General features: G+C 39.8%; 1 long non-coding RNA gene across 1 annotated transcript in view; it reads left to right on the top strand.

The window, feature by feature from the left end:
* Positions 1-18,234, top strand: part of LOC306658658 — a 31,460-nt gene extending 13,226 nt beyond the window's left edge. Inside the window, exon 4 of the long non-coding RNA XR_013763116.1 lies at positions 17,846-18,234. This is a non-coding gene — a long non-coding RNA (uncharacterized lncRNA). The remainder of the gene's footprint in view (positions 1-17,845) is intronic.
* Positions 18,235-25,063: the final 6,829 nt, after the last annotated feature.

Raw genomic sequence — 25,063 nt, 5'->3', positions numbered from 1 at the left:
TGGTGATGCTTTCCATTGAGTTTTTTATTTGGTTTATTGTTTCCTTCATTTCAAGGATTTCCATTTGTTTTGTTTTGTTTTGTTTTGTTTTGTTTGAGAATCTCTATCTCTTTGTTGAAATGGTCTTTTGCTTTCTGAAGTTGCTCTTTCAACTGTTTATTGGTGTTATCATTCATTGCCTGCATTTGCTCTCTTATCTCATCCTTTCCTTCGCAAATCATCTTAATCATGTATAATCTGAAGTCCTTTTCTGACATTTCTTCTACCATACTGTCATTGGAGTCTATTAATATAGAATCTAGGCTTGTTTGGATCATTTTCTTCCCTTATTTTTTCATGTATCTTCCTCTCCAGCAGTGCAGATCTGTGGTATTCCAGATTCCCCCCTGTAGGATTGTAGTTTCCCTATAGGTTTCCGAAACCTTTTCTTTAAGGGGAGATCAATATTAGCAGTGCCCAGTTCAGACACTATGCAATCCTAGACCAAATAGACCCTATGAGGACAATAAGGATATTGTCATAAAAAACAGAATGAGTTCAATTATTATCTTTAGTATAACAAACAGATTTGCAATAAGGTCTGCAGTTTCTTTTTTTTTTTTTATTCCAATTACTTTTATGTAATAAAAGTAAAAAGGAATTTTGCATGTTGCCTATGTTCACTTTATACATTATTTTTAGGCTTTTATTTATAGAATACAAAACTTAGAAAAACATTCTAAATTAATGTTCTTATTAGATGTAAATGACTCAAAATACAAACAAAACTAAGCTAAGCACTATTATTACTTTTAAAATCTAAGTTTCTAGAAATTTTATTTATAGTGAATACAAAATTATCTAGTTCACACTATTAACTATCCAGAAACTGTTTAAAAAACTAAACATACTCTGTTAAAGAGCAGATTACAAGAAATGTTTTCTATGCTCCTATTTTAAAAAACAAGATTCTGGTATACACAGGGAATTTAAATACAAATTCATACATGGTGGCTAACATCCTGTGAACTTTTAGCCTCATACAACATAAATCAACAGTTATTATGCATAAACAATTCAAAATTAAAGTTTATAATGGAAATGTCAACAAGTCATAACTACATCAGTACTGATGGGTTCCCACTATACTTCAACCAGGCACAGAAGATGTGCACATCTGATAGACAGACTGCTTAGAAAATTAAAGCTATCAGAGCCATAAATAAGGAACTCATAAATATAAACAGCAATGCCAAAATATTAGGGCCATTAAAAAAAAAGTGAATAAGATGTGATGCAGACACATTTGATAGTACTCTCTGTAAGCCACTTTCCACTGATTTATAAAGCTATGGTTTTATAATTCTTTTTAAAAGGAAAATTTTTCTATACTGCTGCATGCAGTAATTTCACTGTACATTCTTGACTACAATGCAATCTTCGAATCCTCTTGAAGAATTTGACATATCTCATTATGATGTCTCCAGATAGTCAGCTTGTCATATTTTCAGGAGCCTTTAGTGCTTCAGTAGCCTTGCGAATTTCCTTAATAACAGATGATAAAGCTTCTGGGTTAATTCCTTGTTCACAAAGGCATACACAAATAGACAGCGTTTCTATATGTAAGCCAGTATTCAAAATTCTTGAAATCTCAAGTAGAACGTCCATGGTCTCCCTCACTGCATTCAAATTGGCAGCCTACGACGCCTACGCCCCGCCCAAGCGCAGCTGCCACTCGCCATGGGGAAAGCTGAGGGATGTGGGAGAAGGGCCTGACTCGGAACTGTAGCGCTTTCCTTTCTCCTGGTCAAGGGAATTTTTACTTTTACTTCTTCAAATTTCAGATGGATGTGTTCTTACAAATTCATGAGATTCCTCAAGCTATCTTTCTTATTGTCTTTGGGCAGTCTTCGGTCTTTCTGTGGTGGCTGTAATATCATTAACAACCGCACATTCCTTAGTCCAATTTTACTTGCAGTTTTCTGGCCAAACTTCCAGGTTTTCAAATCTTCCTGCTTTGCTTCTGCTCCTGATTATCACTATGAATTTGGCTACAAGCTGCCAATAGTATCATTCATTGCCACTGCCTGAATACTATATTGCCTAGAAATTGTTTTCCACCTGGTTAAGAAGCCCATCACCTTTAAATTCAGCCTTCAACAGAGTCTCAGGACAAGGGGGAAATGTAGATGGTTTATGTGGGGGCTCATAGTTTCAGAGGTCTCAGTTCATAGGCAGTTGACTCAGATCATCATGTTGGAAGAATGTGGCAGAGGAAAACAGCTGGGGATGTGGCACCAGGAAGCAGAGAGAAGTGGAGAGGCAGAGAGAGAGAGAGAGAGAGAGAGGAGGTCTGCAGTTTCTAGTGGAGGACAAAGAGGATGCAGAGGGATGTAGGATGTAGCTGTTAATGGGATAAGAAAAGAATATATAGAAGTTCTAGATAATAGAAAGAGTGAGAGTATAATCAAAAGAAATTGGTTGTTAGCAAAAAGGGAGACAGAGACTCTGAGGGAACAGGTAAACAAAAGGAAAAGAGAGCAAGAAGTGTAAAGGAATAAAAACTTAAAATTGTTCAATAAGGAGAAAAAGAAAATCTACACTATAACAGTCATATAGTATTCAAACTCCCAGTCTTCAGTAGCCTGATGCATGAGAGATACCTGACAATGAACTTCAAGTCTCCAGCAGGCATCTTAGGATGATATTTGCCCTACCTAAAGATCAGAACTACAGCTTCCAGGATAATCCAAGATGGCCGCTCTGGCTACCAAATGTGTTGGCAAATGGGGAGCTGTAGCTTGGGGTGTGGGCGTGGTCGGCTGGAGGTCCTGGAGGCAGGGTGCAGTTGGTCAGGTAGGGGTCCTGGAGGTCCAGTGTGTTTGGTGTGGTTATGGGATCCTGGAGGTGGGGTGCAATCAGTCGGTCTAGGGGTCCTGGTGGCAGGGAGCAGTCAGTCAATGTGAGGGCCCCAGAGACAGGGAGTGATGGGTTGGGCTGAGGGATCCTGGAGACAGGGTTCAGTCAGTCCGGCCAGAGGTCCTATGGGGCCTGACTGTTTTCTCAAAATGGCGGCAGCCACGCGTAATCAAACCTGCAGGTACTGTGACAGTGAACTTCCAGGCAATAGCAGGCAGCTGGCACTCCACTGGCCGTAGGCGATCAGTTTTCTAACTACTGTTGGACACGGGAGGTGAACCTCAGTGGTGGATGATGGATAGGTGAAAGGCAGGCAATGGGCAGGCGAGATGATAGGTGCCTGACAGTGAGCAATTTGCACTCAAAATGCGTCGATATGCTGGCTGATTGCAGGTGATCACAGTAGAAAAATGAGGTAAACAGCAGGGATCAATAAGCAGCAAAAACTGCCTCACCAAGAAACAGATATCCTCTGCTTGAAACCCGAGTTATTGAGCGACCAGGAACGCAGCCTCCCTCTAGTCCACCATCTTGGATTGACAGCCTCTATTCTTTTTTTACGCCTTTATTTTACTTATTTATTTTTCTGTGGTGCTGAGGATGGAACCCAGTGCCTCACACATGCCAGGTAAGCACTCCACCACTGAGCCACAACCCCAGCCCCCATGGCTATACTAATTTATATTCCTACCAACAATATGTAAGTTTCCCTTTTTTCCACACCCTCACTAGCATTTGTTATATTTTGTGTTTTTGATGATAGCCATTCTAATGTGGGTAAGATGATATCTCATTGTGGTTTTGATTTGCATTTCCCTGATGATTAGTGATGTTGAACTTTTTTTTTTCATACTTTTGTGGCCATGCGTATGTCTTCTTTGAGACATGCCTTATTTATCTACGCATCAGTTAATGGAGATTTATGTTAATTCCTCCATATTTCCTTGAAATGACATAGAATTTTAGAGCAGGCAAGGACCTTAGGGTATAAAGATGAGACCACACCGAGAAAATATAGTCTCTTTAATTACTATAACTCAACAGTCAAATCTGATGGGTAAAACTAGGAAACAACATTAAAAAATGTCATCTGTGGGCTGGGAATGTAGCTTGATGGTAGAGCACTATCCTACATGCAGAAGGTACTGGTTTGATCATCAGCACCCCCAAAAATAAAAATAAATGATAAACTATCAACCATGCCATAGGAATGTTCTTAGTATAATCTTGATGCCGCTCTGCTTTGAGCCTTGTTTCTCAAATGAAAATTGACTCCTACATACATATCTACTAAGGAAGAAAGAAAGAGTAAAATTTTCTTAATCACTTAAACTCACTTAAAACTAGTATGCAAAAAAAAAAAAAAAAACTAGTATGCTTGTGGTATACACCTGTAATCCCAGCAGATTGGGAGGCTGAGGCAGGAGGATTGCAGGTTCAAAGCCAGCCTCAGCAACTTAGCGAGGCCCTAAGCAACTCATTGAGACCCCATCTCTAAATAAAAAATAAAAAGGGCTCAGGGTATGACTCAGTGGTTAAACACCCCTGGGTTCAAAACCTGGTACCAAAATATAAATAAATAAATTAGTATGCTCTTGGGGTTTACGGTAATAGCTCAGTGGTAGAGCACTAGTCTGCCACATGCAAGGCCCTGGGTTCAGTCCCCAGCACTGAAAAAAACAAACAAAAATAATTTAAAAAAGAAAAACTAATACTGTATAAGAAAAATGGAAAGGGTATGCTATTATTTGAACATCTTCACCAAAACTCATGTTGAGTTTAATTCCCATTGTGAGGTATTAAGAGGTGGAACCCTTAAGAGGTAATTAGTTCTTGAGGAGTCTGCCTTCATGAAGTATTCATTAATCTAGTCTTAGATTAATGGGTTAATGAGGTATCTTGAGAGGAGTTCTGTTACACATGCCAGCTTTGCCTTGGATTTTTTTTTTTTTTTTTTTTTTGTACTGGAAATTGAACTCAGGAGCACTTAACCACTGAATCACATCCCCAGCCCTTTTTATTTTTGATTTTGAGACAGAGTCTCACTAAGTTACTTAAGGACCTCACTAAGTTGCTGAGGCTGGCCTTGAATTTGTGAGCTTCCTGCCTCAGCCTCCTGAGTCACTGGGATTACAGGTGTGCACCACTATGCCCAGTGACTTTGACTCTCATGCACCTCCTTACCATGTAATGCCCTGCTCCTCTTGGAGACGCTGCAGAGAATCCCATCAGCAAGAAGGTCCTCACCATTGTAGCCCCTTGGCCTTGGATTTCTCAATCTCCAGTATGATGAGCTGAACAAACTTTTGCTTTTTATGAATGAGCCAGTCTTTGGCATTTGTTATAGCAACAGAAGAGACTAAGACATGGAATAAGAAATGTGATACTTTCTACATAGATCCTATGAAATATACACTACAGATGAATTATGCCCTGATATTCTGTCTACTCTTGAGTTCTTTTAGTTTGACAAATTTGTCTTAATGATGTAACTTAAATACCTGTGAAGTATGACAAAGTGGGGAACCATGGGCTATGTACAGTAGATTCATAGAATAATACTATTAGTGTATCTCAACACTAGTGTTTTGGATGATATAAGATGTAGGACTGTCTTATACATTGCAGGACATTTAACCTTCCTAGTACTCTGAAATGATAAATAGTAGTAGTGATCCCCAGTCATTGTAACTATGGAAAACTCCTCCTTTTATTTTCAGATGTTGAATACGAATGAGGCAGTATGAATGAAATCTTCTAGACTGCTCCCACATTTTAAAGATGAGGTAACTGGGTTCCAGAAAAGCCACCAAACCAGGTTATTATCTTCACCCACTTCCAACTATTCTTTCTTTCATCGTATGTAACATTTATTCTTCTTTTTTGCTACTTAAAGTCAGAAAAGAAGCAGTTCTCCATTGGTACCTACCACCTATATCTTTCTGCCTTTCTTATTTATTCCTCTTACCTTTTCTCTGAGACAATATGTTCAAGAGTTAAACCATTTATTTTAACACTTATTTATAGGGCACCTAATATGTTTCAGTCTCTGAACTAGGGGCTGGCTATAGTGGTGAACAAAATAGGGTCATACCTTTGTGGGTGAAGCAGGAGGGACTGAGAGTTTTAAAATTAAATACACATAACAATCATATACCACATATCAATGTTTCTATCATATCAGTGTCCAACCACATATATAATGGTGGTCCTATAAGGTCAAAATGAAGCTGAAGAATTCTTGACATCTACCAATATCATGGCTATCTTAACAATACAATGTATTTCTCACATGTTTGTGGTGATGGGTGGTATAAACAAGCCCACTGCACTGTTAGTCATATGGAAGTGTAGCATATATGATTATGTACCATATGTAATACTTGATAATGATAATAAATGACCATGTTACTGATTTATGTACCTATTATATTTTTCTCATTATTTTGGAATGTATTCTTTTTACTTATTTTTTTAAAAGCTTACTATAAAAGAATATGTCATGTTACATGGGCAGCAGCCTCATACAGCTCACAGTTACTGTATCTCTTAATTGCAAGAGGCCATATGAGGTGATTGACCTGTACCAACTCAGTCTGTAAATATACTCTCTGATGTTCTCACAATGACAAATCAGTATTATTCACAAAAGCCCAACATGAAAAAGCCCCAAATGTTCATTGTTAGGTAATATGGTTAAATAAAATGTGGTATAAGCACATGATGGAATATTACTTAGCCTTAAACAAGAGTAGAATTCTGATACATGTTATAATATGGATGAACCTTGAAGGCATTATGCTAAGTGAAATAAGCCAGACATAAAAAGACAAATATTGTATGGTCATACAGGCAAATTTATAGAAACAGAAAGTAGAATAGAGGTTGCCATAGGTTGCGGGGGAAGGAAGAAGAGAAACTTACTGTTTAATGAGTACACTATTTCTTTCTGGAATGATTGCAAGTTCTGGGAATGTGTAGTGGTGATGATTGCACAACATATGAATGTACTTAACAATGGTTAAAACAGTAAAAATTTTTTTAGATGGGGTCTGTCTATGTTGTTGCCCAGCCTGACCTTGAACTCATGGGCTCAAGTGAACCTCTTGCCTCACCTCCTAAATATCTGGGACTACAGGCATGTGCCACTGTGCCTGGCTAAAATAGTAAATTTTGTTATGTATATTTTACTACATTGAAAATTATGACAAGAATAGATTATTTTTTAAAGAGAGATACAAGACATCCCTGGCCTCAGGGAGAGGTCAAGATTTCATTCCAACAGTAATAGGGAGCCATTACAAGGTTTTCAGCAAGTACTAACATGATACTCTTTATGTCTTTTTTTTTTTTAATTTAGTTTTAGTTGTAGATGAACACAATACCTTTATTTTATTTTATTTATTATTGAACCTTGTACTTCACACATGCTAGGCAAGTGCTCTACCACTGAGACAATCCCAGCCCTGCTCTTTGTGTACCTCCATACCCTGTCAACAACAACAACAACAGCAAATCACTGTGCAGGGTGTAGTTTGTGATTCATGTAAGTACATTTCAGTAAAGTTTATTCAGTAACAGGCAAAGTTGGTCTATAATAATAGAAACCAGAAGAGTGGTTTCCTATAGGGGGAAGTGGAGACTAAGGAGGGCATGATGAAACCTTTTGGGTTGGTTAAAAATTCTATATCTTGATTGGGGTCATGGTTACATGGGTACAGTAATTACCAGAACTCACCAAGCCCAGCAAGGATCTCAATTCCTTAGGAGGCAGAGACAGGAGGATCACTTGAGCTCAGGAATTCAGTGCCACCCTGGGCAACATAGGAGAACCCATCTCAGAAACAAAACAAAACAAAAGCTTCATCCAAATGCAAGTTAATAATTGAGCATTTCGATCTTGCAGGGGAGATCCAAGATGGCGGACTAGAGGGAGGCTGCATTCCTTGTCGCTCCATAACTCCACTTTCCAGCAGAGGATATCTGTTTCTTGGTGAGGCAGTTTTTTATCGATCCCTGCTGTTTACCCCATTTGTCTGCTGTGATCACCTGCAGTCTGCCAGCATATCAATGCCTTTTTTGAGTGCAGATTGCTCACTGTCAGGCGCCCATCATTCACCATTTGCCTGCCTCTGGCCTATCCCATCGCCTGCCTTACACGTATCCATCACCCAACACACCAGGTTCATCTCCTGATCATCCTACAACAGCCAGCAAACTGATCGCCAACCGCCAGTGGAGCACCAGCTGCCTGCTGTTGCCTGGAAGTTCACTGTCACAGTACCTACGTGTTTGATTATACGTGGCTGCCGCCATTTTGAGACAACAGCCAGGCCCTGTAGGACCCCTGGCTGGACTGACTGACCCCGTCTCCAGGATCCCTCAGCCTGACCGATCACTCCCTGCCTCTGGGGTTCTCACATCGACTGACTGCTCCCTGCCGCCAGGATCCCCAGACCAACTGACTGCGCCCTATCAACGGGACCCCAGACCAATGGATTGCAACCAGCCTCCAGGATCCCACAACCCACCAAACACACTGAACCTCCAGGACCCCTGCCTGACCAACCGCATCCCGCCTCCAGGACCTCAGCCCACATTCACACCCTGAGCTGCAGCTCCCCATTTGCCAACACATTTTGAAGCCAGAGCAGTCATCTTAGATAATCCTGGAAGCCGCGGCTCCAATCTTTAGGTGGGGCAAATCCCATCCTGAAAACTTCTAGACCTCAGAAATGAATTCAGCAAAATAGCAGGATATAAAATCAACATTCATAAATGTAAAGTATTTTTATATATAAGCAATGAAACATCTGAAAAGGAAATGAGGAAACAACTCCATTACCAATAGCCTCAAAAAAAAAAAAAACTTGGGAATCAATCTAACCAAAGAGGTGAAAGATCTCTACAATGAAAACTATAAAATATTGAGGAAAGAAATTGAGGAAGACCTTAGAAGATGGAAAGATCTCCCATGTTCTTAGACAGGCAGAATTAATATTATCAAACTGGTCATACTTCCAAAGGTGCTACACAGATTTAAGACAATTCCAATTAAAATCCCTATGACATTTCTTCGGAAATGGAAAAAGCCATCATGAAATTCATCTGGAAGAACAAAAGACCCAGAATAGCCTAAGCAATCCTGGGCAAGAATATTGATGCAGGAGGTATCACAATACCAGACCTTAAGCTCTACTATAGAGCAATAGTAACTATAATGGCATGGTATTGGCACTGAAATAGACAGATAGATCAATGGTACAGGATAGAAGACACGGAGACATACCCACATAAGTACAGTAACCTCATACTAGACAAGTGTATAATGGAGAAAAGATAGCCTCTTCAACAAATGGTGCTGGCAAAACTGGAAATCCATATGCAGTAAAATGAAATTAAACCCCTATCTCTCACCCTGTACAAAACTCAACTCAAAATGGATCAAGGATCTAGGAATTAGACCTGAGACCCTTCACCGAATAGAAGAAAAAAAGTAGGCTCAAATCTCCATCATGTTGGATTAGGACCAGACTTCCTTAACAGGACCCCCATAGTGCAAGAAATAAAAGCAAGAATCAATAAATGGGATAGATTCAAACTAAAAAGTGTTTTCAAAGGAAACAGTCAATAATGTGAAAAGAGAGCCTACAGAGTGGGAGAAAATCTTTTCCACACACACTTCAGACAGAGCACTCATGTCCAAAGTTTATAAAGAACTTAAAAAACTTTACACCCAAAATACAAAGAACCCAATCAATAAATGGGCTAAGGAAATGGGCAGATACTTCGCAGAAGAAGATATACAGGTGATCAACAAAAATATGAAAAACTGCTCATCATCCCTAGTAATTAGAGAAATGCAAATTAAAAACACCCTAAGATTTCATCTAACTCCAATTAGAATGGCTATTATCAAGAACATAAGCAATAATAAGTGTTGGCGTAGATGTGGGGAAAATGGCACACTCATACGTTGCTGCTGGAGTTGCAAATTAGTGCAGCCACTCTGGAAAGCAGTATGGAGATTCCTCAGAAATCTTAGAATGGACTCGCCATTTGACACAGCTGTCTCACTCCTCGGTTTATACCCAAAGGACTTAAAATCAGCATACTACAGTGATGCAGCCACATCAATGTTCATAGCAGCTCAATTCACAATAGCTAGATTGTGGAACCAACTTAGATGCCCTTCAATTGATGAATGGATAAAGAAACTGTGGTACATATACACAATGGAATACTACTCAGCCATAAAGAAGAATAAAATTATGACATTTGCTGGTAAATGGATGAAGTTGGAAAATATCATGCTAAGTGAAATAGACCAAGCCCAAAAAACCAAAGGCTGAATGTTTTCCCTGATAAGTGGATGAGGATATATAACGAGGGGGTGTGATGGGGGAAGAAAAGAATGAAGGTATTTGGAGGGTGTAGAGGAAATTGGGATGAAAGTGGGTGAAGGATAGAAAGATAGTAGAATGAAACAGACAATATTATCCTATGTATATGTACGATTACATGAATGGCATGAATATACATTGTGTACAATCATAGAAATAAAAAGTTGTACCTCATTTATGTACAATGAATCAAAGTGCAATCTGTAAAAATAAAAAAAGATTTTAATTTAAAAAATACACAGCACTTTAAAGGCCTTATTAAATAAATGTGCTGTACACTTCTTGTATGTTATTATCTATTGTAGATATAAAAGTTTTGGAACATATTGAGTCTCCTGCTTAGTTTAGATATTTTTGTTTTTAATTAGTTGCAACTGCTTATTGACAGCTGAAAAACATTCAATCAGTTAACTCCTTAAATAAACTAATTTTTTTCAAGTCAGAAAAAATAAAAATAAAAAATACAGCATTTAAGAGAACAAAACAAGTATCCTAGAAGAAAAAATTATAATGGCCATTAATTATAGCATGAAAGAGTGAGAAAGAGAAAGGCAGAGAGAAGGGGTGGGAGGGAGGGAGAGAGAGAGAGAGAGAGAGAGAGAGAGAGAGAGAGAGATCTGTGTTGCAGTCCGGGAGAAGTTTAAAATGGATGCTTTTTCTACTTCAGTCTCAGGTTGGTCCCTTGCTGAACCTGCTGCAGTCTACATTCCAATGTAGGCTTCAGCAAGGCTAGGCAGGGAAAATTGCCTAGGGCTTTTTAACCCTTTTTCTCGGTTGGGACTCAGGTCAGGTTTCGATGCAGAAAATTATGAAACATTATCTCCCACTACTTTTGGGGAATGGGGCTGCTATATCATACTCCTTATTGTGACATGCAACTGATAGTTGGACTGGTTACTTCCTCCACACCAGTCACCTGGTATGGGGGCTGGAATATGTGTGTGGGACCTTGTGGCAGGAGGACTGGGTGGGCTGGGCAGGGGAACGGAAGCAGAAACTGAATGGGGCAAAGGAATGGAGGAGCAGGGGCCAGCGGGGCCTCTGCCACAGCGAACTGGTATGGGGGTGGTTTGTTAGCTGAGTCAAAGTTGGGAGAGGAGGGATTAGGAGGGGGAGAAGAAGTCAAAAGGAGGTGTTCAGGTTGCAGGAAGAGCAAAGAAGCACAAGAAAGAAAAGACTTGAAGATAAGGAATCCCTTTCCATCTGCCCACTAGCTCACAGAAGTTGTATGCCATTATGTGGCCATTTTGGATTGATTATCTAAAGGATATGTTTTGGTGGTTTTAGCCTGGGGCTCAGGTAAAGGGGTTTAAGATTATCTTAGACACCCCGGGGGGGGGGGGGGAATCTGCCAGAATGGAGGACCTAGATCCCATGTTGCAGACTGATACAGCCAAGTCAGTGTCCAGGGTGTCCCGAGGTCACAGACTAGTTGGCTGGAGACAAGAGGACAGCACAGTGATGGGGTCGTCACCCAAGCATCAGTGTGTGCCAAGCAAAAGCCAAGAGAGTTGAGGATCTGATGTCAGGATTTTCAAGAGTGACTGCGAAGAGGAGCCTCAACCCTGAGAGAGAATCTCCACCATAAGGATCAGGAACCCACCCATCAGATAAGGTCAACTAAGGGGGCCAGCCGTAACTGTACAAGTCATGGCTGGGGGAACCTCCACTCCTCAACTGCCTTGAGGGTGCCTGACGATCAGTGGTCATATCTCAGGTCAGTAGAAGAGTGTTTAAGCTGACGTAGGGGAAACTCACCAATCTGAAGGCCAGTGATGAATGTGGAACTCAGCATTTGGGCGAATGGAAGGTGAGATCAGTGTCCAGATGGGGGAGGAGATCTGGGATTCCACTCACCTAAGTGGCGGTAGAAGAGCCCATCTGAGTCATGGCACCAATGAAAGCACCCAGAAACCACTCCAGACTCCGGAACTCACGCAAGAGATTTTATTCAGTGGACAGGCAGAGCGTCTCCCTGCAGGTTGAAAGAGAGAGAGAGAGTGAGAGAGGGCATGCAAGAGTGGGGGGAATAGAGAGAGTGAAAGCCAGGAAGAGAGAGAATGGCAGGGGAGCCATTCTTAAGTAGTGGAATTTCACGGGCTAATAACAACTGACCAATGGTTGGCAAGGAGGTTCACAGGCTAACAATCTGGACCAATTATTGGTTAGGAAGTTCTTGGGCTAACAATCTGGGTTGTAAAGTGGTGTGGGGGAGGCAGAATAATGGTGGCAGCAAAATAGCAGATCTTAGCCAACAGTACCCACCTATAACCTCAGCAATTTGATGTGGAAGGCTGAGGTAGGAAGATCACAAGTTCAAGATCAGCCTCTGCAATTTAGCAAAACCCTGTCTGAAAATAAAAATAAAAAACTCAGTGGGAGAGCACCTCTAGGTTTAGTTCCTAGTAACACCAAAAAAAGTGGAAAAGAAAAGAGTGCTAACCACAGAGTTACTTGAGTGAACGAGTTAAAACTACAAAATGTTGAGGTTAAACAATTTTTTTTTAAGAGTTTGGGCTGGGGGTGTAGCTTAGTGGTAGAGCCCATGCTCAGCATGTTCAAAGTCTAGGTTCAATCCTCAGGATAAAAAAGAAAATTCTTGGGCTAGTGACATAGCTCAGTTGGTAGAGTGCTTGCCTCACAAGCACAAGGCCCTGGGTTCAATCCCCAACCCTGGAAAAAAATTGTTTATTCAGGGATTAAATTAATTCAGTTTTTCAGACATTAGCAGAGCTCAGGTAATCAAAAGCTACTGTGCAGAAGCTGGCCATATGACCCACATCTGTAATCCCAGCCATTTGGGAGGCTGAAGCAGGAGATCACAAGTTCAAGGCCAGCCTCAGCAACCTAGCAAGGCTCTAAGCAATTTGGTGAGACCCTCTCTCAAAATTAAAGACAAAAAGCTGGGGATGTGAATCCATGGTAAAGTGCTCAAATCCCAGAACCAAAATAAGCCAACAACAACAACAACAAAAAACCCTCTGCTCTGCAAGACATAAGGGGAAGCCATCAACAAATAATGAAATATGAAACCTTCATAGTTCTATTGGAATAAAGACTGAAGATACCAAATATGCCTGTAATGGTTAATTTGAATTGTCGACTTGGTTGGATTAAGAAATACCGATGATTTAGAGGCCTCTGGGTGTGTCCATGAGGGCATATCTAGGAATGATTGGAATGTGGGATAGTGAACTGAAGAGGAGCCCCTCCCTAAGCATGGGCGGCACCGCCCAATAGGATGAAAGAAAAGCTGGAAGAACAAGGAAGTAGATGCAGACGCAAGCTCAGCGCTTCTTGAATGGGTTCTTCATTGCTGCTTCTTCACTCTTCCAAAGTGGACTCTGCCAGTGATTCTCGAGATAGTTTCCAGAAGCCCTGGACTCAGACTAAGATAGTATTGTTGACCTTTCTTGTCCTGGGACTTCTGTATCTTGGACTGCGCAGCTGCTGGTTCTTACAGCTCTCCTGCTGCAGGCAGCCATTTTGGACTATCCAGCTTCTGGTCGTGTAAGCCAATCTAATAAATCCCCTTTTATAATCATACTTCCTGTTGATTCTGTACCTCTAGAGAACCCTAATACAATGTCCTAATATCCTGTCTACCCTTAATTAAGTACTTACAGTGGAGTACTTCAAATAGTTTGACATAGGATATGCTAATATGATTGTAGTATTTGCCTGGAAGGCAAGAGGTAGGCATCCCAATTCCCTCCAAAAGCAGCTTTCACTGCACATTAGAATAAGCTGAGGAGCTGCTTTTAAAATATAACCAGGGTCCCATCCTTAGACATCTGGATGCAGTTAACCTCAGCATCAGGATTTTTATAACTACCCCAAAAGATTTTAAGAATCACTATCTCTTTGTTGAAATGATCTTTTGGTTCCTGCAGTTGCTCTTTCAGCTGTTTATTGGCAATTCATTGCCTGCATTTGCTTTCTTATCTCATCCTTTGCTTCACAAATCACTTTTAATTATGTATATTCTGAAGTCCTTTTCTGACATTTCTTCTACCATACTGTCACTGGATTCTATTAATACAGAATCTAGGTTTGTTTGGATCATTTTCTTCCCTCATTTTTTCATGTCTTCATGTATCTTCCCCTCTAGCATTGCAGATCTGGGGTATTGCAGATTCCCCCCCATAGGCTTATAGTGACCCTATAGGTTTCCGAAAACCTTTCTTTAAGGGGGAGATCAATATTAGCAGTGCCCAGTACTGACAATATGCAACCCTAATCCAAATAGCCCCTATGAGGACATAAACAATATTGTCATAATAAACAGAATGAGTTTAATTATTATCTACAGTATAACAAATAGATTTGCAATAAGGTCTGCAGTTCCTAATGGAGGACAAAGAGGATGGGAAGGGTTGTAGGATGTAGCTATTAATGGGATAAGAAAAGAATATATAGAAGTTCTAGATCATACAAAGAGTGAAAGTATAATCAAAAGAAGTTGGTTGTTAGCATGCAAACAGGGATCAAGAGACTCTGAGGGAACAGGTAAACAAAAGGAAAATAGAGTGAGAAAATTAAAGAAATAAAAACTTAAAATTTTTCAATAAGGAGAAAAAAAAATCTACACTATAACAGTCATATAGTATTCAAACTCCCAGTCTTCAGTAGCCTAATGTATGAGAGGTACCTGACAATGAGCTTCCAGTTTCTAGCAGGTGTCTCAGGATGATATTTGCCCCACTAAAGATGGGAGCTACGGCTTCCAGGATTATCCAAGATGGCTGCTCTGATTTCCAAATGTGTTGGCAAATGGGGAGCTGCAACTCAGGGGTGTGGGCGTGGTCGGTTCGGTCTGGGGGTCCTGGAGATGGGGCTCAGTTAGTCCAGCCAGGGGTCCTATAGGTCCTGGCTGTTGTCTCAAAATGGTGGCAGCCACGTGTAACCAGACCTGCAGGTACTGTGACAGTGAATGTCCAGGCAACAGCAGGCAGCCGGTGCTCCACTGGCACTCTGCGGTCAGTCTGCTGGCTGCTGTCGCATGATCAGCAGGTGAACCTCGGGCGGTGGGTGATGGGTAGGTGAAAGGCACGTGATGGACAGGTGAGAGGCAGGCAAATGGCTGATGATAGGTGCCAGACAGTGAGCAATCTGCACTCAAAAAGTAGTTGATATGCTGGCAGACTGCAGGTGATCGCAGTAGACAAATGGGTAAGCAGCAGTGGATCGATAAGCAGCAAAGACTGCCTCACCAAGAAACAGATATCCTTTGCTTGAAACCCGAGTTATTGAGCAACAAGGAAGGCAGGCTCCCTCTAGTCTGCCATCTTGGATCTCCCCCTAAAGATTTTAATAATAAGTCATGGTTAGAAATTATTGAATGCCTGATTACACCCTATTCTTTGGTCTTTACTATGGTGCCCTTCAAAGTGTCACTGAGCATTTTTGCTTAGGACTCTGGAAACTTCTATTGCATCATTTAAAATAAATTTTAATTTTGATTCCTTCCCAAACTTCAAATCACTTTTGGACCTCAGCTCTGACCTAGAATCAATGTAGTCCTCATAACATCCCTTCCCCTGCTTTGGGGGCTATCAACTGAAAAGGAGAATACAGTCCTCCTGCAAATCAGTCCCCTCAGCATGTCCTGGGTTTCTTTTTCATGTCTTCAGATTGGCCCTCTTAGAGTTCAGTTAAGGTTTTGGGTCTTCCTATGTCCAGTTTCCTTGGGTTTGAGAGGGAAAGAATGAATGAGGGAAGAACAAATACTCCTTCTCCCCTCTTTGCCCTAACAACTGAAATGGATGTAGGGGAAGTGAAAATCCCAATTTGTTAAAGGCAATACAGAGCCTGTATTCTAGCCTCAAGCATAGCAAAGCTGCCTCCTTCCATCCTATTTTGCTGTTTTTCTAATTTTAAAGGTACATTAATTTACAACCCCACCCCCACCCCCTTCTCCTTAAAAGTCTCTCTTGACCTGTACAGGTTTTTCTAAAACTGATTTCCGGGAAGTGTGTGCTGTACCTTGAGAGTTAGTTCATTGTGATACTCATTTGTTGTCTACCGACTAAGTTCAGGGCACTGTGCTAAGCGTTAGTGACACCAGAGAACTCCAAGTCTAGCTCTTTAAATTACAGAATAAGGGGACCTCCTCAAAACATTTAATTTAACTATATCAACTACAATGAAGACACAAGTTCAAGAATTTGAATTATAAGAAGGTGACATCCTGTACTATAAGAATACTAGTAAATGTTCATTGAATGTGTAAATTTTGAAATAATGTAAATTTCCCAGAATAAAAGATTCATTAAGACCCTGCGCTGGGGGCTGGGGAGACAGCTCAGCTGGTAGAGTGCTCGCCTCGCAAGCACAAGGCCCTGAGTTCGATCCCCAGTACCGCAAAAAAAAAAAAAAAAAAAAGACCCTGCGCTGTAGCACAGAGGAGGACTTGCCTAGAGCACATGAGTCTCTGAGTTTGATTCCAAGCACTGGAAAAAAAATTATCAAGAATGATTTCAAGACTGGGGAGTTCATAGTAAATATTGTTACTACATTAGCTTCTAGATAGAAATCACTTGGCACAGTTCTTTGTCCAAATTATTCTTGAAATACATGAAGTTTGAATTGTGAGATCTTCACGGCCCTTGTTTAAAATGAAGAGTCCTATGGCCAAATTTTATATCTGTGAAACTATTTCCCCATCTGGACAATGAGTCCTTAAGCCTCAGGAATCTGCTGCCTCTTGTCTCTGAATTTCACTTCTCCCCACATACATACTACAAAAATACCCACCGAGCTTTTGTACAAGGTTCAACGAATCTTTGTTGAATTTAGAACTCTTAGAAGGAAATGAATCATTTCACATGATAATCGGCCTTTTTAAAGTAATGAAGTGATAAAAGATGGCTGACAGGAAATGACTTTAATGTAGAATTAGGAAGCCAGGAAATGATTACAGGTTATCCTGCCCTGTCCAGGCAGAGGGATCCTATTTCTGGTAGTCTCACCGTGCCCATTTGGAGGATAATGTTTACTGAGGGTCTATTATATGCCACGTCTGGTGCTAAGAGAGGGGAGGATGGAACAGGAACAAAGATAATAAGATCTAGTTGTTAACCTGGGGAAATACATAGTTCTAGGACGAGGATCTTCAAACTAGAGAACAGAAGACATTTTAGGGGATGTGAGGGTATATAGAATTTTAAGAAATTCTACTTTCACACTTTGAATTTCCACATGTACCCTCTCATAGCATGATCCAGTCTATTCTTCCCCATTTCTTCTTCATTACAACTCTTGTCCAGTTTACAAAGACAAGTCATGGCCCACCCCCATTCTGAATATGACTTCAGTGTGACAATGTCCAGATATGACAATTCTAAGATGCCAACTCAATGGAAATGGTCCCTTGAACATTAATCCTCTTAGAGTTTTCTGCCTTTCCCAGACATATTCTATTTAGAGTGAATTGCTGATTTATATGTTGGGTATATTGGCCTTGTTGGGATGTTCTGAAATCAGTGTGGACAGTGGGAGAAGTGGCAATTCTTGTTTAACCACCTCACTTCTTTTACCCCTAGTCTGTGCCCAAGAATGCACTGTCCATGAAGGAAAATCTGGGGAAAGCAAAGACAGCTTCAAGAAATATTGAATGACAGCTGGGCATATTGGTGCACTCCTGGAATCCTAGCTATTTGGGAGGCTGAGGCAGAAGAATTGCAGTTTTGAGGTCAGTCCCAGCAACTTGGTGAGACCCTGCCTTAAAATAAAAAATAAAAAAGTTTGGGGACGTAGCACAGTGGTAGAGTGCCCTCGGTTCAATCCCTAGTACCACAAAAAAATTAATTAGTTCATTAAACATTTAAAGGTGTAGCATAGTTTTTATTAAGCATTCAAGTTTTCACTGGGCGTTGGTGGCACCGGCCTGCAATCCCAGTGGCTTGGGAGACTGAGGCAGGAGGATCTTGAGTTCAGAGCAAGCCTCAGCAACTTAGTGAGGCCCTAAACAACTTAGTGAGGCCCTGTCTCACTAAGATGTTTATTTAAATAAATAAAATATATTTTTAAAGGGATGGGTATGTGACTCCATGGTTAAATTCCACTGGGTTTGATCTCCGGTACCCGCCCCCCGCCAAAAAAATAATGGATTTAAGTTTTCAAATTCTCTTTCATTACAGTACTAATCCCTAAGATGTGTCACTGAATGGAAAAACACAACTGAGTAACTGTAGCATTCCAGATACATATTACTGATTCTTTTAAACGTAACTGTATAATCTTCCTGGGAGTACCAAATATTTCAATGTTCTGACACTGAATAAAAACCATCAATAAATATTTTACCTAAATACTTTTAGACTTTGTGTGGATTGTTCAATATATTATCTAGAATGTGCCTTATCAATTCATATCAAAAACATTTCTTTACTTTCCACAACCCATTTATATTTGTTTTCTGTTTTCTTGGCAAAGTACCAGGAACCAGGAACTTAGTGGCTCAAAAAAGACACATTTATTATTTCAGTTTCCATCAGTCAAGAATCTCAACAGGGTTAAACTGAGACCTCTTCTGGGGTCTTACAGGTTGCAGTCAAGGTGTAGTCCCAGGGCTCAGTCTCATTTGAGGCTAGGGGTCATCTTCTAAGTTCTACTTGTTGTTGGCAGAATTCAGCTCCTTGTGGTTGTCCAACTGAGGTCCCAGTTTGCTTACTGGCTGTCAGCCACCTGCTCTTAGCTGTTAGATGCACTTTCGATTCTTTGCCATGTAGTGTTCTCACAAGCACTCTCAACCGCGTAGCAACTTATTTCTTCAGAGTCAACCAGAGAATCTCTTGAGTGTTCCAAAACAGTTCTATATAATATAGTCATTTCTCTATAGCTGCAGGGAATTGGTTTCAAACCCTCAGGATACCAGAAATGTCAGATACTCAAGGTCCTTATATACAATGGCATAGTATTTGCATATAACATGCACATCCTCTTATTTAAAATCTCTGTCTTATCAATACCTAATACAATGTAAACACTACATAAACATATGTGTATATGTTATACTGTACTGTTTAGCAAATAAGTGATAAAAAAGTCTGTACATGTTCAGTACAGATGCCCAATATTTTTGATCCATTGTTAACTGAATTCATAGATGCAGAACATAAAGGTACAGAGGACTGATATGGAGGGCCAACTGCGTAATCTAATCAAAGAAGTGCCTATCTCATCATATTCAGATGTCCTGTCCACATTCAAGTTCAGGGGATAATAAAGTATTTGCACATTAGGGAGCAAGAATCCTGGAGGACATCACAGAATTCTGCCTATCAAAATGTTCATCTTAGGGGCCAGGGACAGAGCGCCTATCTAGCATGCCTAAGTCCGTGGGTTCAATCCCTAGCACTACCAAAAAACCCTTCATCTTATTTTTATTTTTGTGTTGGGGATTGAACTCAGGGCCTCGGGCACACTAAGCACGCCCTACCGCAGAACTATACTCCCAATCCAATTCCAATTCTTCCTTAAAAGACAGGGATCTTGCTTGCCCAGACTGCCCCTGAACTCTTGGGCTCAAGCACTCTTGCCTCAGCCTCTCTAATGGCTGATACTGCAGGCACACAGCACCATTTAAATAACACAATTTTAGCTAATATTATATTGTTTTGTTATAAAATAAGTAAATACAAAATACATAGTAAATACAAAGTAAATACAAAAGCCATAGGTTTACAATCATGCTTTATTACTTAAAATGAAAAGCAATATAGCCAGGTGCTTTTGCAAGCACCTGTAGTTCCAACTACTTGGGAGGTTGAGGCAAGAGGATCACAAGTTTGAGGTCAGCCTAGGCAACTGCTCAAAATAAAAACGTTTTTTTAAAAAGAACTGGTATGTAACTCAGTGGTAGAGTGCCTCTGGTTCAGTCTCTAGTACTACAAAAACAAAACAAAACATTTATATTAAAGTTGTTTTAATCTTATTTAACTGCTGTAAAAGCAATCTATTTTATGCGATACATCCTTATAATTTTTTTTTTTTTTTAATTTTCAGGGCTGGGGTTCAATCAAACTCATGGCCTTGAGCATGGTAGGCACTCTATCACTGAGTTCATCTCTAGCTCTGAAATCTAATTTTGATAATTAGGTTAATGAAGACTAACTCTGGTTAGAGTAAATGGTAGACATTTTCTATACCTACACTGTCCAAACAGTAGTAGTCACTAGCCACTTGTGGCTCCTGAGCTCTTTAAGTGTGGCTAACAGAATTGAGGAATTAAAATTTTAAGTTATAAACCAAAATTTACCAGTATAAATTTTATTATGATGATTACATGCTGAAATTATTTTTATATATCTATCCAAGTTAAATGCATTATTAAATTAATTTTGATTGTTTCTAAATTTTTTTTCAGTGCTGGGGATGAAATCTAAGGTCTTGAACCTATTAGGCAAGACCACTGAGCTACACTCCCCAGCTCTATTTCTAACATTTTTAGTGTGGCTATTAGAAAAGTTATAATTAGGTGGATGTGGTGGCGCAAGCCTGTAATACTGGTGAATCCGGAGGCTGAGGTAGGAGGATGAAAAGTTCAAGGACAGCCTCAGTAACTTAGGAAGGCCCTAAACGACTTGGTGAGACCCCGTAACAAATTTAAAAAATAATGCTGGGAATGAGGCTCAGTGGTAAAGATCTTCAGAGTTTAATCCCTAATACCAAAATAAAAGAAAAAAGAATTGTAATCATATATAATTATATTTCTACTGGACTTCATTTTTGTATTCATTGAGCTAAATCTGCAACTTCAAGGGTCTTTTCATTTGTTTGTGGGACTAAGGATTTAACCCAGGGGTACTTTATCACTGAGCTACATTCAAGCCTGTTTTTCATTTTATTTTATGACACGGTTTAAGTTGCTGAAGCTGGCCATTGAACTTTCAATCCTCCTTCCTCAGCCTCCCAAGTCACAGGTATTACCTGTGTGTGCCACCATACCTTGCTGGAACTTCAAGGTTTTGAGAAACACATATTCAAAGTACTTGATAATTTTATTAAAAATGTATTAAATTTAACAATATTTAATATTCTCCAAATTTTCTTAAACAAGGTGTTTCTATCAGAAGAAAATTGGATACAATTAGTAGTTAGTTGGTAAGTTGAGATGAACTTCCCACAAAATGAGAAAGTGACTCTCACAACTGACAAATCCTTTTGAAAATCAGGTAGTTTCCAGTTCTTTGTCTTCTAAAACCCAAAGAAGTAACTAATCAGATTGTCAGCTAGTAATTCATCAAAAATGCTTTCTGAAAACAATGTGAATTGTGGTGTAAAACTAGAAAGTTCAAAGGTTTTTTTTGTTTGTTTGGTTTTTTTGCAGTGCTGGGGATTGAATCCAGGGCCTTGTGCTTGCAAGGCAAGCACTCAACCAACTGAGCTATATCTTCAGCCCTAGAAGAATTTGATGACATAAATATAACAAAATTCTGTCCTTTTATGTCCACTTATGTATGTGGATAAAAGTTTATCAGAGCTAATTGATGCTAATTGATGCTAATTGAAACTGTCTTATTCTAGTAATAACTAATATTTATTCTTAAAAATTTGATGTAATTGAAAAAAATATATATATATATCTTGGATAGTGCTAGGGATGGAACCCAGAGCTGGTATGTGCCAAGCAAGGGCTCAACCATTGAGCTACACCCACAGCATGGAGAAAAGATTTTAGAGCCAGGTGTGCAGGTGTGGTGGGCCTGAGCTCTTCATTTTCAACTGGGCTATCATTCTCTTTCTTACTGATTGCTGGGATTCTTTTTAATACAAAGGAAATGTATCTATATTACACAACCGAGTTAAGATCATCCAACAGATGGATTCTGTTGCTAAAACCAAAGTTTGAAGCATATTTCCTATATGCTATTTTGCAACATAACCTTGCTGATCAACCTTGCTGATAAAAACTTGCTCCCTCATTCCTTTGGGAATCTTTATTGTTTAGAGTCCAGAAGCATTTGTCCTATGTACTTGAAACTCTGGGCCAGAGTTTCTCAACCACAGACTGTTGACTTTTTGAATAATAATCCTTTCTTATGGAGGGCTATCCTCTGCATTGTAGAATGTTTAGGAGCATCCCTGGCATATACATGCTGGATGTCAGTAGTGTATCCTCCTTTCAGTTGTAATAATCAAAAAAGTCTCTGTATTGCCAAATGTCCTCTGAGCACCAGGGGACAAAATCACCCCAGTTAAGAACCATGGATCTAGTCTATATAATGCAATTGGAAGGCAGACTGCATTACTAGCCTATTTGATTTAGTTTGGAAGTCCCAGAAAACTATTCAAATGGTGTTTGATAAGGTACAGAATACTAACGCCTGCTGATAAGTTTACTTGTCTTACAAGCTAGTCTGAAAACAAAATAACATACATTAAGCCATGAAGGAATAGCATATGATAACTTTGTGGGCAGAGAGAGGATGCACACGTGCCTCTAACCCTGAGTCTGGAGCATGCTATGCAAATGCTGCACCACTGAGCTACACCCATAGCCCAATTTAGAGATTTAAAACAAAAGGATGTAACACAGGAAAGTTAGTCAACTTCTTAGGCTTCACGGCGTGTTAAGAGCTTGACGAGGTCATCAGAGTCCAGGGCCTACCCATCAGGTTGATAGTTTCAAAAAATTATAATGAAGTTGGGTTGAAAGTTTGGGGCAGAGTGCCTGCTCAGCATGTTGGAGGCCTTGGGTTTGACCCCAGCCTAACCAAAAAAAAAAAAAGTTAACAAATAAAATAGGGTTAATGTGTTTTATTATATTCTAAATAAGGAGCAGGTACACTCATTCTAGGAATATAAGTACATGAAAAAGGACAAATAATATATGGCAGTTGTATATATATTTTAAGAAGTCCTTCCAGGATTATTTTGCAAATAGGTATATCTGGTCTTCTTAAAACACACACACGTGCACACACACACACACACACACACACACCTTTTACTTTTTCACATTTTCCTATATTTCACACTGTGCAGGTAGAAATCCCTCATATATGAATTTAAAGAGCTTCCTCATTTAAAAAAATACTTCTACAATGTGAGAAGCTTAATGCTAAAAATAATTAAAAGGTGGTCAAGTCCAGTTTAAGGAGAGATCTGAAAAAAAAAAAAAAATGAATGTGATTGCAAACTAAGGACCAGAAAATTACTTGAGATTCAGAAGTTGTTTGCAATGACTGATAGATCAAAAATCCACTTGGAGTTTTTGTTTTCTTAATAAAATTTCTCTTTCTTTATCCTACCTGCATGCATATGCAACTCTTAACTTTTGGCACACTAACAATCATACTGCTCATATTATGTGTCTTGTAATTCATAAACACCACAGTGTGGTTGAAATATACTAAATAAATATATAATAGAACATATAAGCTTACAGACATCCTTTTCTCAAGAAAGCTAGGAGGAATTTTGTTTCTACTTTGATGTGACACCAGCTATCAAAATTTCTTACATTACAGTCCACCACTGTGGTTAAGAATCCATTCATGAAATATTTTGTAGGATAAAGTGGACAAAGTAGAGAGAGAATTGGGTCAAATATGTAAGCCAGAGGAGTCATGCCTGTGTAGTCAGGAATCAGCAAGAGTGCAAAGGGGAAGGAAAGACAATAGGATTTGGTCCTTGATTGGTTAGGGGAAGGAAGACTTCAAAGATGATTTTAAGGATTCTAGAATGAGAGATAATTTACTTTCAGAAGTGAAAAGTGACCAGTTGAAAGGGGAGAGTCTTAGTCTAACCTGAGGTACTTTTGGATGTAGATGGAACCTTAGGAATACATTTCCAACATTCTAATTTTTTTTAAAGGATGAAGAAACAGCTTAAGTTGTCTGCCTAAGGAAACCCAGGTAAAAGGTACAATAAAGCTATGGCTCATGTTAAATTTAAGGAATTGTGTACTATAAACTTGGAGATGCCCTGCAAGTGGATAAAAATGCAGCACTCCAAACATATGCCATACCAAGCATTGGCTAAAGATCCATCATGTATAATATGGGTCTTTAGTTATGGAGTTGATAGAGGCCCAGAATTTCAGGTTTTTGAGCTACTACATATTACTAACTATACAGCCTGGTTATCTCATTTAATTACCACCTAACCCTTCGAAATAGGTATTATCATTTTAGAGATGAGAAAAATTGGATTTAGAAAAGGATTGGACCAAATATGAACCAAACAAGGAGCCAAGTCCTGTTTTTCTGTGCTCTCTCCCATGCTATCCCATTCGATCCACTACACTTCGGGGGACAGGTAGTGGGGATTGAACCCACCCTTCTTTTATTTTGAGATAGGACTTCACTAAGTTGTCCAGGCTAGCTCAAACTTCCAATCCTCCTGCCTCAGCCTAGGGGATTCACCTACAATTGGGCCCAATTCTGAGGCCAGAAAGCAGACTGGCTGATCACAACCCCCAGGCCAAGGGTCTTTCCAGTGGGAGACATGCCTTTAAGGATCTGACAATTCATACCACCCCACAAGTGATAGAAGGAAAAAGAGCAATTGACCAAGGAGAAAAAGTTGCTAAAGAAGCCTTGTCAGAATGGCGTGAGGACCGTGGGGGCAGGAGCTGTGCCCTCTCCCCTCTACGTCCTACACTTTTAACAAAACCTACCCACTAGCCAACATATTTCGGGAAGCTACGCCGCAGTCAGCTCATTCCTTATCTCCTCTCAGGAGCTGTTTTAACCCTTAGCTAAATCTACACACGGCTAAAACAGGCAAGGTATACACTTCCGGCAGAAGCGGAC

The sequence above is a fragment of the Sciurus vulgaris genome (assembly GCF_902686455.1).
Source record: "Sciurus vulgaris genome assembly, chromosome: 4".
NCBI lineage: Eukaryota > Metazoa > Chordata > Mammalia > Rodentia > Sciuridae > Sciurus > Sciurus vulgaris.
Note: the sequence above shows the minus strand (reverse complement) of the source record. Positions and strands in the feature narration are given on the sequence as shown.